Raw genomic sequence first — 12,662 nt, 5'->3', positions numbered from 1 at the left:
TGGCATAACCTCACCCTAGGTATCAACAAGATCTGGTGAAGATATGACCCAAGGATCATATTTGAATTAGATCATGTTGACAGAGGCGGCATGAGGAGGTGGGAGTGGAAAAATTCCCATCAAGGTAGAATCTTTAAAAAGACCTGCCCCCACACTCTCATAAGGAGCACCAGTGTGCTTGACATATGGAACATTGCCATCCGAGGAGGAAGAGGCAAAGAAGGACAGCTAGTCGATAGTGACAATCTTCCCTTGATGGGGAAAATGAATCATGCGGAATAGGGAGGAGGCTACAACATGCATGGCATGGTTCTAGCTCCATCCGAGTAAAATATTATAATTGAGAATAACATCAAAAATATCTACCTCAACTTGTACTATCTTTCCCTCCAAAGTAATGGAAAGGTTAGGTAAGACACCAAAGGGTTGTGAATCACACCCATCGAAAGCTTCCAAAGTGTTCGGGGATTGGTTCAAAGTAGGAGAACCAATTTCCTTCCAGCAGGTGATTGACATGATGCAGGTAGAAGCACCTTCATCGATGATAGTCCTGTGAATGGTTTTCTCATTGATGATTACCTGAATGAGAAAGGCAATCTGATGAGGTAGGCGTGAAACATGATTCTCTAGATAAAAACATATAAAATTTGAATCAGTAGGATCAATACCCCCAATAGCTGATAGCAAATATTTCCACTAAGATGGACAACTTTGGAGCACCTCGAGAGCCGACATGGCTGACAGTGCCTGAGCCAAATCCTCAACAATATTATAGTGCTGAGTGGCTTGAGCGTTGGGATTGTACGAGGATTTCCTTAGCACACCTCGAGAGGGTGGCCGAATAGTGGAATCCAAGTTAGGGAGCTCAATATGAAGAGGGCCAAAACTCGGGGCAAAAGAAGAAGGGGTGGCCTCTTTCTAATTCTAGGTTGTCGATGCAGGAGTTTGGTAATATTTTGATCTAGTAGACAAATTAATAGGCATACTCATCATGAACACTTGAGATCCTGAGGAAGCAAATGATTGAGGATGGTATACCATTTGAGTCTACTGAGACAGAAATGAATCTTTCAGGACAACTGGGGTCCCTTTGAGCAAACGACTAACTTTGGACTGTCGAGGACAATCCTTGGTATAGTGATCCTCCTCGCAAATGAGGCATGGATACTTAGGCTTCCGTTGTGAAGAATCACTAGCAGATGGCTTAGGAGGACCCTATTTTGGGGCATCAAATTTAGCCTTTCCTTTGCCTTTCTTCTTACCTTTTGAGGATTTTTCTGCTGTGGTAGACTGGACAGCGTGGACCTCTGAGATTTTACCAGGGCCAGGTGGATTCTGGGAGGAACTATTGGAAGCAATGTTTGAGACTGACTTCTGTTTGGAAGAAGATTTAGCAGGGGTATGGGACACTAAACCAATTACTCCATCAACAGAAGGTGTAGCCCATGACTTCAATGTCGTGGGATTGAATGTTGGCTACAAAGCATCGGGTAATAACTCATACAAAGTGTCAGACTAAGAATAAACAAGATAACACATCTGCGCATAGCTATATTGCAAGCAATTGGAGTGAAAACTGACTTAGTAAACCATTTGGTAAGAAATTGATCAACAATCTCAAATTTGATCAGGCAATGTCTACGTCTCCATTCATGGATGTGATCAGATATGTGTGTCACAGTATCTTGCTTAAGCGATGTGAGCAAATAGGTGCCAGTTTCATAGCGAATCGGCAACTGGAAATGTGTGAGGAAAGCCATGGCTAAAGAGTTGAAGTCATGGTAAGTACTTCGAGGAAGCTTGATGTACCACTTTCCTGTAGCACCTGTGAGGGTTCATTGGAAAAGATGGAGATGAATAGAATCATCAATGTAAAAATTCGAAAAGCACTAGAGGTGATATGTCATCACATGGGCTTGAGGATCTTCTTTTGCTTTCCCATTGAACTTAGGACAATCGCTCGAGATCTTGGATGAAATTAGAGGCCAATATGGCAAATGAAGAATTGGATCATTCGTAAGGAGAGACACATATGGAAACTCTAGTGTGGCCAATAATAGAAATTGAGTATTAAAAGGCATTGGAGATCGGTAAGCGGGTCCAACCGAAGGAGCCCATCCCTACTGGTAAGGATTTTGGCTCCATAATGGGGGATTTTGGCCATATAGCATTTGATTCTGCCCCCATTGTAGGTTACCTTGGCCATAGGGAGGATTTTGACCTTGAACACCTTTAAATTGTCCGGTCATAGGTTGTTGATGATCAATATATGGGTTAAGAGGCTATTGAAACTATTGACCTTGAACATATGGATATTATACCTGTTTTCCCTAAACATATGGATATTGAACCTGTTGTCCTTGAACAAGAGGATTTTGGACCTGTTGTCCTTGGGCATAAGGATTGTACACTTGTTGCCCTTAGACATAGGGATTATGTGCCTACTGATGAGCGCCAGTATTGCAGCAAGGATGTTGCAACTCCTAGGCTACCAGCTTTACTTATCAACCCAGAGTTCGTACAAACTTGGAGGTGACAGTGCTATATGCACAAGTAGAAGTGAAGGTCCTGCCTGTTGTCACTGTTCATCTGGTGAGAGACCCTAGGGGTTCCAAGCTAGACTTCTATAGAGTCAGAAGAAGCTTGATTATTTGATGGAAGAAGAGAAAATCTATTCTAAGAGAGCTACTCTACTACAGTAATGAAGAAAACAACATGTAATGCTAAATCACACCATATCCTAATTAACCATTTAAACAGCTATGCTAAATAGAATTGCTAAATCAACACTAACCTAATGCTGCTATCTAAGTTATAGAAGTAAAGAGCATCAAACCAAACTAATGTGTAAGAAAGGAAACTAAACTAAGTCTGTTTTCACTTTTTTGGTTTTTTTGGTAAAATCAAGCATGCAAGTTAATTGTTCTTGTAGACATGACAGGTGGATGGAAGGTGGTTGAGGATGGCTAGAAGGAGTATTGTGATGATCAGACAATGTTGGAGTCTAATTGAATAACCAAATCTAAGCTCAGGAGTGGCAACGTTTAAATAATACGCAGAACAAAGTTCAGGAAGGAGTCAAGCGGAAGAGAAATCGAAGATCGAAATCAGTGGAAGGGAGACGTAATGAAGTAGCAGTGCATGGGAACCGTTGGATCAGTTGGATCAATGAACAGTATAAACGGAAGATGAGCAGCAGAGATCGTATTGCAGGAGATTAAGTGAATAGATGGACGAACATGACTAACGGAAGATGAGCGGCGGAGATCTTATCACAGGGGATTAAGTGAATAGATGGATGAACAGGATTAATGAAAGATGAATGGCAGAGATCTTATCACGGGAGGTTAAGTCAATAGATGGACGAATAGGATTAATGGGAGATGAATGGCAGAGATCTTATCGCAGGAGATGAAGTCAATAGACGGATGGATCACATCAAGTCACGTGTCGACAGAAGGGTGGAAAACGTGCGGAATGATGGAGTGGGTTTTCATAGGTGGTAAGAAGTTTCTCGCGTGCCCTCAAAGCTGTAAGTGGAATTCCTAAATTTTGCATGATTAGCCTAAGTGAGTGACACGTAGCATGAGAAAACCACTTTTCTCACGTGCTCTCAGGTGGATATCGGTCGTGCAAGAATTCATGCGAGATTGCGTGATAGTCGTTGGATCATGCAGGATTGATCAATGGTGGAGATCGACCAAGCTAGTTGGCGATCAGGTGATGTGATAGCCATTGGATCAAGTGAGGCAGATCGATGGTGGAGATTGGCCAAGCTAGTTGGTGAGTGCCTAAAGTCAAATGTTGAAATGAATACGCACGCAGTTGAGGTGATTGGCCAGGTTTGTTACAGATCGTACGGTAAGGAAATCTACGGGCATAATTTGATTAAGACGTGATTTATTAGCTTCCGCATATATTATGCATGGAGAAAGTGTTGAAGGAAATGAGAATATGAGTGAGATCTTATTACAGAAAGAGAGTGATGGAAAAATATGATGATAAAATGAACCAAGTATTGAATCAAGACGACAAACTCCCAAAGCTCATGTAAGAACTAGAAATCTATGTTTTTGGGGTTGCTAAAGGGTCTCTTCCTCAAGTCATGGTCCCAGAGGGAGGAGGTGAGGCCAAGACACCTGTTGAAAACCTTATGGTGATATTTTTCTCCTTTCTAACTTGCTAATTGAAAGAAGGCACAAATGGAAGCAAACTAAAACACAACCAATCTATGCTACACTGTTGTAATGGAAATGCAACTACTTAAGCAAATGAATGATTAAACCATGAATCTATGCACTACACTGCTGTAATGGAAATGCAGCTACTTAAGCAAATGAGCGATTAAACCATGAATATATGATAGCATACATGTACAATAAAGAGGAGCCTTAGCTACTAGGGTTGGGCCTTAACCCAAGGGATTCAACCCTCTATGTCAACTCAGTGTTGGCTCAAAACAAAACTCATTCTTATTATCAAAACAATGGATTACATCAAAAACTATCACAATTCTTGCAGCTCGAAAATAGACCAGAGTTTTACAATTAAAAGTTTGAATCCTATTGAGGTCCTAAGCCTCTCTACTTATACATCTAAAGTCTCCAACGACTTCCTTAAAGTTAGGGAGGCTTGGCTCCCAAACTCGAGATAAACTGGTGCTTTCACTTTCTGATCCAGGTCCGGGTGTGACAAAGGACCCCTTCCAAGACCTTTTACTTTTGTGATGTGTTAAATTGCATTTTTAAAAGAAAACATAAATGAATACATGTGCATGCTGTAAAGAAGAGGAACATGACAATCATCAGCAACATAAAAACATAACCCATTGATAACGAAGTTCGTCTAGGAGGGACTATGTCTTCAGGCCCCGATGTCAAGATGGTGTAGGCAACTGCATTAAGTGCTGTCAATAGTGATTATGTACATAGAGGTGATGTTGTTATCATACAAGGAACATGCCTTCACGTAGGATTGGCTCTAAGAGATGTTTTGCTATAGAAACTCTCGGTAAAAAAGACTCCTATCAGTATGACACAAACTCATTCATGATGAGAATCCAACCAACATGGCATAAAAGGGATCTCAATGCAAAAATGCATGGTGACAACATGAGTATCCCATCAACATACAACAAAGGGATCTCCAACACAACATGACAGACCATGACAACAAGTACATCACACAGATGATTCCTCATCACAAGAAGGAATGATGAAAGCGAGTAAGAAACAAGATCCCACTTCAAGCATCAAATAGGGATTTGTAAAACACAATGCATGGCAAAAGAAGTACATGAACACACTGCATATACCTCACAACCAGGGGCCATTTGAAGAAGCAGGTGTCAAACTGCTGAAGCTGTTCATACCATCGATCTCATGGCATTGAATCACGTGCAAATGATTGCTCGCACATGAATGCTAACACCTGCACTTCGCTTATAAAAGTGGCCAAAAAATAGAATGAGCAAATGAAAAAATTTGAATGCACCATCAGATTTGTGGCGACGAATAGTGCAAAATCGACTGTCAAATTTCTGGATTCTGAGAAATTGAGAATCTGGGGCTCAAGGAATCTTTTAGATTCCCCTTAGATTCCTTAAAGATTCCCTCTGCCAGGAATCTTTACAATTTATCATGCTGCTCAAAATAAGACCAGACATCATTATTGTTGAACAAGTGATGGAAAACACATCATCACTTTTACATTTTAAAATGCAACAAATGATTTACAAAAGTACGACCATGAAATGCTAACATATCTAGAAACCATTTTTCACTTATCAAGGTGAACATGTCATCACCCTATGATGGTTTTGCTTGTCGAACAACTATTTCATTTGGTTTAGGTGCTGATGCTTTGTCTTTAAGGTGTTGCTATGGATGGGGCCTCCAAAATGTGGCTCTTTGATGGCCATTTCTGTCGCAATGACTGCAATACCTCTTCTTCCTCCATATTTGTTTACCCTATTTCTTTACATGTTGTTGAGAGGGTCTTTCACGCCTCATCCTTTGGTGTGCTACCATTCTTTTCCAACACTTAGAAAATGTATGGTTATGTAATCCACAAAAGGTACATGTTTTTTGATTCCATGATTTATGTTCATCTTTAACAACATGATTATAATCGAAATGGACATTCGAATGTCGAGAGTGGTTATACCTTTCCTTGTTGTCTTTGGTGTAAGTATGGTGATGCGAGCGCTCTTTCCTTGCAATGGAAATTTTCATGGGATGATGGGGATGTGTCCCCATCATTCTCTTTCCTCGATGATTTCAACGATGTCTCAGAAGAATCTGACACCTTCAAGCATTCTCCCTCGGTGTATCTCAAGCCTGCAAATTGAGGTCTTTGCACAACCTCCAATGGTTGAGCTATGCCTTGGTTATTAACTCAAAGCCTTTCTTCCTCCTCGCGCCTTGTCCTTGTAAGGAGCCTCATGTTCGTCCCTGTAATTTGGATCTCCAAATCTCCAACAAAAATCATACTATGTGAAGACGAAATTGAAAAGAAATCAACACATGTTACCTCCTCTATCGATTTGGAAAGAATTGATGAGCACTTCTCATCATCTATTGTTGGTGATCTGCCAGCTGTGTCGACGCATTCCCCAACTTCCTTTCTGACATACCCAAGTCCTATCTGACGGGGTAATTCCTCCACTTTGATAGGGTTGACAATGCCTTGGCCATTAACGCACAAGCCTTTCCATTCATAACCCATTTTCTTTAACAGTTTGGAGCCAATTCCCGTGGTATGATTTTCAAAAACAGTGAAATCATCATCATGACACATACATGAATTTAAAGAATTACTTTTCACCTCACATGGGTCATGCTGCAAATTTTCCAAGGCCTCTTCCTTTGCTTGCAGCTGTCGTAGCAAACTATGTTTCTCCTCTTTCTCTTCATATAGACGCATCTTCAATTTAGCATTATCTATTTGAAGACTTTGTTTGTTTTGCTTCAATTCTTCCATGACCTCTTTTGTGGCTTGCAACCAAAGCTACAATTGCTCCTTTTCCTCTGTCTCTTTCTGTAGAGTTTCATACATTATTTCCACTCTTTTGGAAATTTTGAGCATGGTCTCGTACATCGCTTTTTCATCCTTTGTCACTGCACGTTCCATTGTTCATGCTACAATTCACATTAATGAAAATACCGCTCTGATACCACTTGATCCAGGTCTGGGTGTGACAAAGGACCCTTCCAAGACCTTTTACTTTCTTGATGTGTTAAATTGCATTTTTAAAAGAAAACATAAATGAATACATGTGCATGTTGTAAAGAAGAGGAACATGACAATCATCAACAACATAAAAAAATAATTTGTTGATAACGGAGTTCGTACAAGAGGGACTACATCTTCGAGCCCTGGTGTCAAGATGGTGTAGGCCACTGCATTAAGTGCTGTCAATAGTGATGATGTACATAGAGGTGATGTTGTTATCATACAAGGAAAATTCCCTCACGCAGGAGTGGTTCTAAGAGATGTTCCGCTGTAGGAATTCTCAGTAAAAAAGACTCCTATCAGTATGACACAAACTCATGTATGATGAGCATCCCACGAACATGGCATAAAAGGGATCTCAATGCAAACATGCATGACGACAACATGAGTATCCCATCAACATACAATAAAGGGATCTCCAACACAACATGACGGACCATGACAACAAGTACATCACATAGATGATTCCACATCACATCAAGAAGGAATCATGAAAGCGAGTAAGAAACAAGATCCCACATCAAGCATCAAATAGGGATCTATGCAGCATAATGCATGGAAAAACAAGTACATGAACACACTACATATACCTCACAACTAGGGGCCATCTAAAGAAGTGGATGTCAAACTGCTGAAGCTATTCGAACCATCGATCTCACGGCATCGAAACACATGGAAATCACTGCTCGCACATGAATGCTAATAGCTACACTCCTCTTAGAAAAGTGGTCAGAAAATACAATGAGCAAACGAAAATATCTGAACACACCATCAAATTTGTGGCGTCAAATAGTGCAAAATCGGTTGTCAAATTTCTGGATTCTGAGAAATTCAGAATCTGGGGCTCAAGGAATCTTTTAGATTCCCTCTAGATTCCTTAAAGATTCCCTCGGCTGAGTACTCTGCAAATCTGTTGCTCAGATCAAGAAACTGATGACGTCGAGTGGTGTAGGATTGACATAAAATTTGTCCAATTTGGACACTGCAAAAATTTCACCCTCCTGAGAATTTTGCCCAATCATGGTTATGCCTGCATTTTCTCTGGGCTCATGGTTCCATCTTACAAATTAATTAATTAATTAAAATAAATTGCCTCAATCTGTGTGTGTGATCCTCCGCTCCCCCATGCCTGGTGCACTAGCAAAATAAGGGTATATATAAATTTCATCGGCGGAGTATTCAAGGCAAGGGTTGTAGCTCGTTAGTGAACACACCAAATTTGGTGCGGGTAGGTCGGTGGTTCCAACCCCACCGACTCCCTACTTGGTGCATTGTATAACTATTTTAACTTTTAAATATGTCGCGGAGCTGTCGTACCAAAACTGTGACGGTTTTCTTGTTTAAACGTGGCACTGTTTGGTTTGTTTGCATTAAAGTTTTGGTACATGGTTTGTATTATGATTGGTGTACGCACCATATGGGGCTGCTCGGTGGGGGCCAACCCACGTGGGCCGGGCTGGTTCAATCCCTGCCGGCCTCACATTATTGTTATATGCGGTGTTTTTGGGGGTGTGGTCCGGGTCCACCGGAGGTGGCCCACCCACCCCATAGTTAATGTATTATGGTGTTGGTGTGGGTTGGACCAATGGGGGTCACGATCCGTCGATTATTTTGGTTGTGTTGTGGTTGGACCGGCAGGGGTCATGACCCGTCAACCCTTAAATAATTGATTTTTTTGTCTTATAGTTTGGGGTGGTGGGGGTGGTAGCCCGCCACCTCATTTAGATATATATATATATATATATATATATATATATATATATATATATATATATATATATATATATATAGATATATATATATATATATATATATATATATATATATATATATATATATATATATATATATATATATATATATATAGATATAGATATAGATATAGATATATATATATATATATATATATATATATATATATATATATATATATATAGATATAGATATATAATTTTTATTAAAATGGGGGATTTTTTCAAATCTTTCGAAAATAAGGGATATTGGGCATTTTAATGAGGCAACAATTTTGACTAATTTCAAAAGCTAGGTTTCATGCCTTGGTGTCGGTCAAATTGTAGGAAACTTAAACCTAGCCCACATCTTAACTTTGACCAGAAATTTGACTGGCTTGTTCTCCCTCATATGAGTTTGGATTGACGAACCATTCACACCAAGGCGATCAGGACGACGATATCTACACTTTTGTCCTGGTTTGAAATCATTCTGATCACTTTGATTTTCAAGCTTTCATAAGCCCTCTTTGTCCTGTGTGTGTCTCTAGAGCCACCTAAATCAATCCTCCCCACTGAGGAACTTTTGGTCCTCCAAAAGCATGAAAAAAAACCTGCAAATTTTTTGTACCTTGTCTGCATCACAAGCATCCTGAAAGACCTCACTTCCATCTCCTTCACCTTTGTTCTTTGGAGCCTTAAGTGATGAGCTGACACCTGCAACCTCTAGTACATTGTTTTGCAAATTACATGCTTGACTTTCATGACCAACTAATGACCCAAGTGTCCCACACTTGCCACAAGTTTATAACACATACTCGGTGGTCAAGTTTACAACAAGATGGATGCAATACCCCAGCTACGAAAACAAGGCCAACATATCATTGTTGCTTCAACAAGTGATGGAAAACACATCATCACTGCAACACATGATTTACAATAATAAGGCCAAACATTATTTTGTTTTGACAAGTGATGGAAACACGACATCACTTTCACAGTTTATCATGCTACTCAAAATAAGACCAGACATCATTGTTGCTAAACAAGTGATGGAAAACACATCATCACTTTTACATTTTAAAATGCAACAAATGATTTACAAAAGTACGACCATGAAATGCTAACATATCTAGAAACCATTTTTCACTTATCAAGGTGAAAGGGTCATCACCCCATGATGGTTTTTCTTGTCGAACAACTGTTTCATTTGGCTCAAGCATCGATGATTTGTCTTTAAGGTGCTGCTCTAGATGGAGCCTCCAAAATGTGGCTCTTTTATGGTCATTTCTATCGCAATGACTGCAATACCTCTTCTTCCTCCAGATTTGTTTAACCTGTTTCTTTACATGTTGTTGAGAGGGTCTTTCATGCCTCATCCTTTGGTGTGCTACCATTCTTTTCCAACACTTAGAAAATGTATGGTTATGTAATCCACAAAATGTACATGTTTTTCGATTCCATGATTTATGTTCATCTTTAACAACATGATTATAATCGAAATGGGCATTCGAATGTCGATAGTGGTTATATCTTTCCTTGCTATCTCTGGTGTAAGTATGGCGATGAGAGCTTGCCTCAGCTCTTTCCTTACAATGGAAACTATCATGGGATGATGGGGATGTGTCCCCATCATTCTCTTTCCTCGACGATTTCAACGATGTCTCAGAAGAATCTGACACCTTCGAGCATTTTCCCTCGATGTATCTCAAGCCTGCAAATTGAGGTATTTGAACAACCTTCAATGGTTGAGCTATGCCTTGGTTATTAACACAAATATTTTCTTCCTTCTCGCGCCTTGTCCTTGTAAGGAGCCTCATGTCCGTCCTTGTAATTGGGATCTCCTAATCTCCTACAGAAATCATACTATGTGAAGATGAAACCAAAAGGAAATCAACATATTTTACCTCCTCTGTAGATTTGGAAAGAATTGATGAGGGCTTCTCATCATCTGTTGTTGGTGATCCGCTAGTTGTGTTGGCGCATTCCCCAACTTCCTTTCTGACATATCCAAGTCCTATCCGATGGGGTAATTCCTCCACTTTGATAGGGTTGACAATGCCTTGGCCATTAACGCCCAAGCCTTTCCCTTCATAACCCATTTTCCTTAGCAGTTTGGAGCCAATTCATGTGGTATGATTTTCAAAAACAATGAAATCATCATCAGGACACATACATGAATTCAGAGAATTACTTTTTACCTCACATGGGTCACACTGCAAATTTTCCAAGGCCTCGTCCTTTGCCAGTAGCTATTGTAGCAAACTATGTTTCTCCTCTTTCTCTTCATGTAGACACATCTTAAATTCAACGTTATCTATTTGAAGACTTTGGTTGTTTTGCCTCAGTTCTTCCATGGCCTCTTCTGTGGCTTGCAACCAAAGCTGCAATCACTCCTTTTCCTCTATCTCTTTTTGTAGAGTTTCATACATTATTTCAACTCTTTTAGAAATTTTGAGCATGGTATCGTACATCGCTTTTTCATCCTCTTTCGCTGCATGTTCCATTGTTCACGCTGCAATTCACATCAATACAAAGACTTCTCTGGTACCACTTGATCCAAGTTTGGGTGTGATAAAGGACCCTTCTAAGACCTCTTACTTTCGTGATGTGTTAAATTGCATTTTTAAAAGAAAACATAAATGAATACATGTGCATGTTGTAAAGAAGAGGAACATGACAATTATCAGCAACATAAAAACATAAGCCGTTGAAAATGGAGTTCATCTAGGAGGGACTATGTCTATGGGCCCCAGTGTCAAGATGGTGTAGGCCATTGTATTAAGTGTTGTCAATGGTGATGATGTACATAGAGGTGATGTCGTTATCATATAAGGAAAATGCCCTCAAGCAGGAGTGGCTCTAAGAGTTGTTCCGCTACAGGAACTCTCTATAAAAAAGACTTCTATCAGTATGACACAAACACATGCATGATGAGCATCCCGCCAACATGGCATAAAAGGGATCTCAATGCAAACATGCATGATGAAAACATGAGTATCCCATCAACATACAACAAAGGGATCTCCAACACAACATGACGGACCATGACAACAAGTAAATCACACAGATGATTCCGCATCACATCAAGAAGGAATCATGAAAGCGAGTAAGAAACAAGATCCCACATCAAGCATCAAACAGGGATCTATGCAACACAATGCATGGAAAAATAAGTACATGAACACACTGCATATACGTCACAACCAGGGGCCATCTAAAGAAGCAGATGTCAAACTGCTGAAGTAGTTTGGACTATCGATCTCACAACATCGAATTGCATGGAAATGTCTGCTTGCACATGAATGCTGACACCTGCACTCCGCTTAGAAAAGTGGCCGAAAAATAGAATGAGAAAATGAAAAAACCTGAACACACCATCATATTTGTGGCGTCGAATAGTGAAAAATCGATTGTCAAATTTATGGATTTTGAGAAATTGAGAATCTAGGGTTCAAGGAATCTTTTAGATTCCCCCTAGATTCCTTAAAGACTCCCTCTGCCGAGTACTCTTCGAATCTGTAGATCAGATCAGGAAACTGACTATGCCATCGGGTTCGTGTCGTCGAGAGGTGTAGGATCGACATAAAATTTGTCCAATTTGGACATTGCAAAAATTTCACCCTCCTGAGAATTTCGCCCAATCATGGTTCCGCCTGCCTTTTCTCTGGGCTCATGGTTCCATCCTGCAAATTAATT

The sequence above is a fragment of the Pinus tabuliformis genome, chromosome 3_2, assembly GCF_031772625.1.
Source record: "Pinus tabuliformis cultivar Carrire ecotype Pingquan chromosome 3_2, CPIR1, whole genome shotgun sequence".
NCBI lineage: Eukaryota > Viridiplantae > Streptophyta > Pinopsida > Pinales > Pinaceae > Pinus > Pinus tabuliformis.
Note: the sequence above shows the minus strand (reverse complement) of the source record.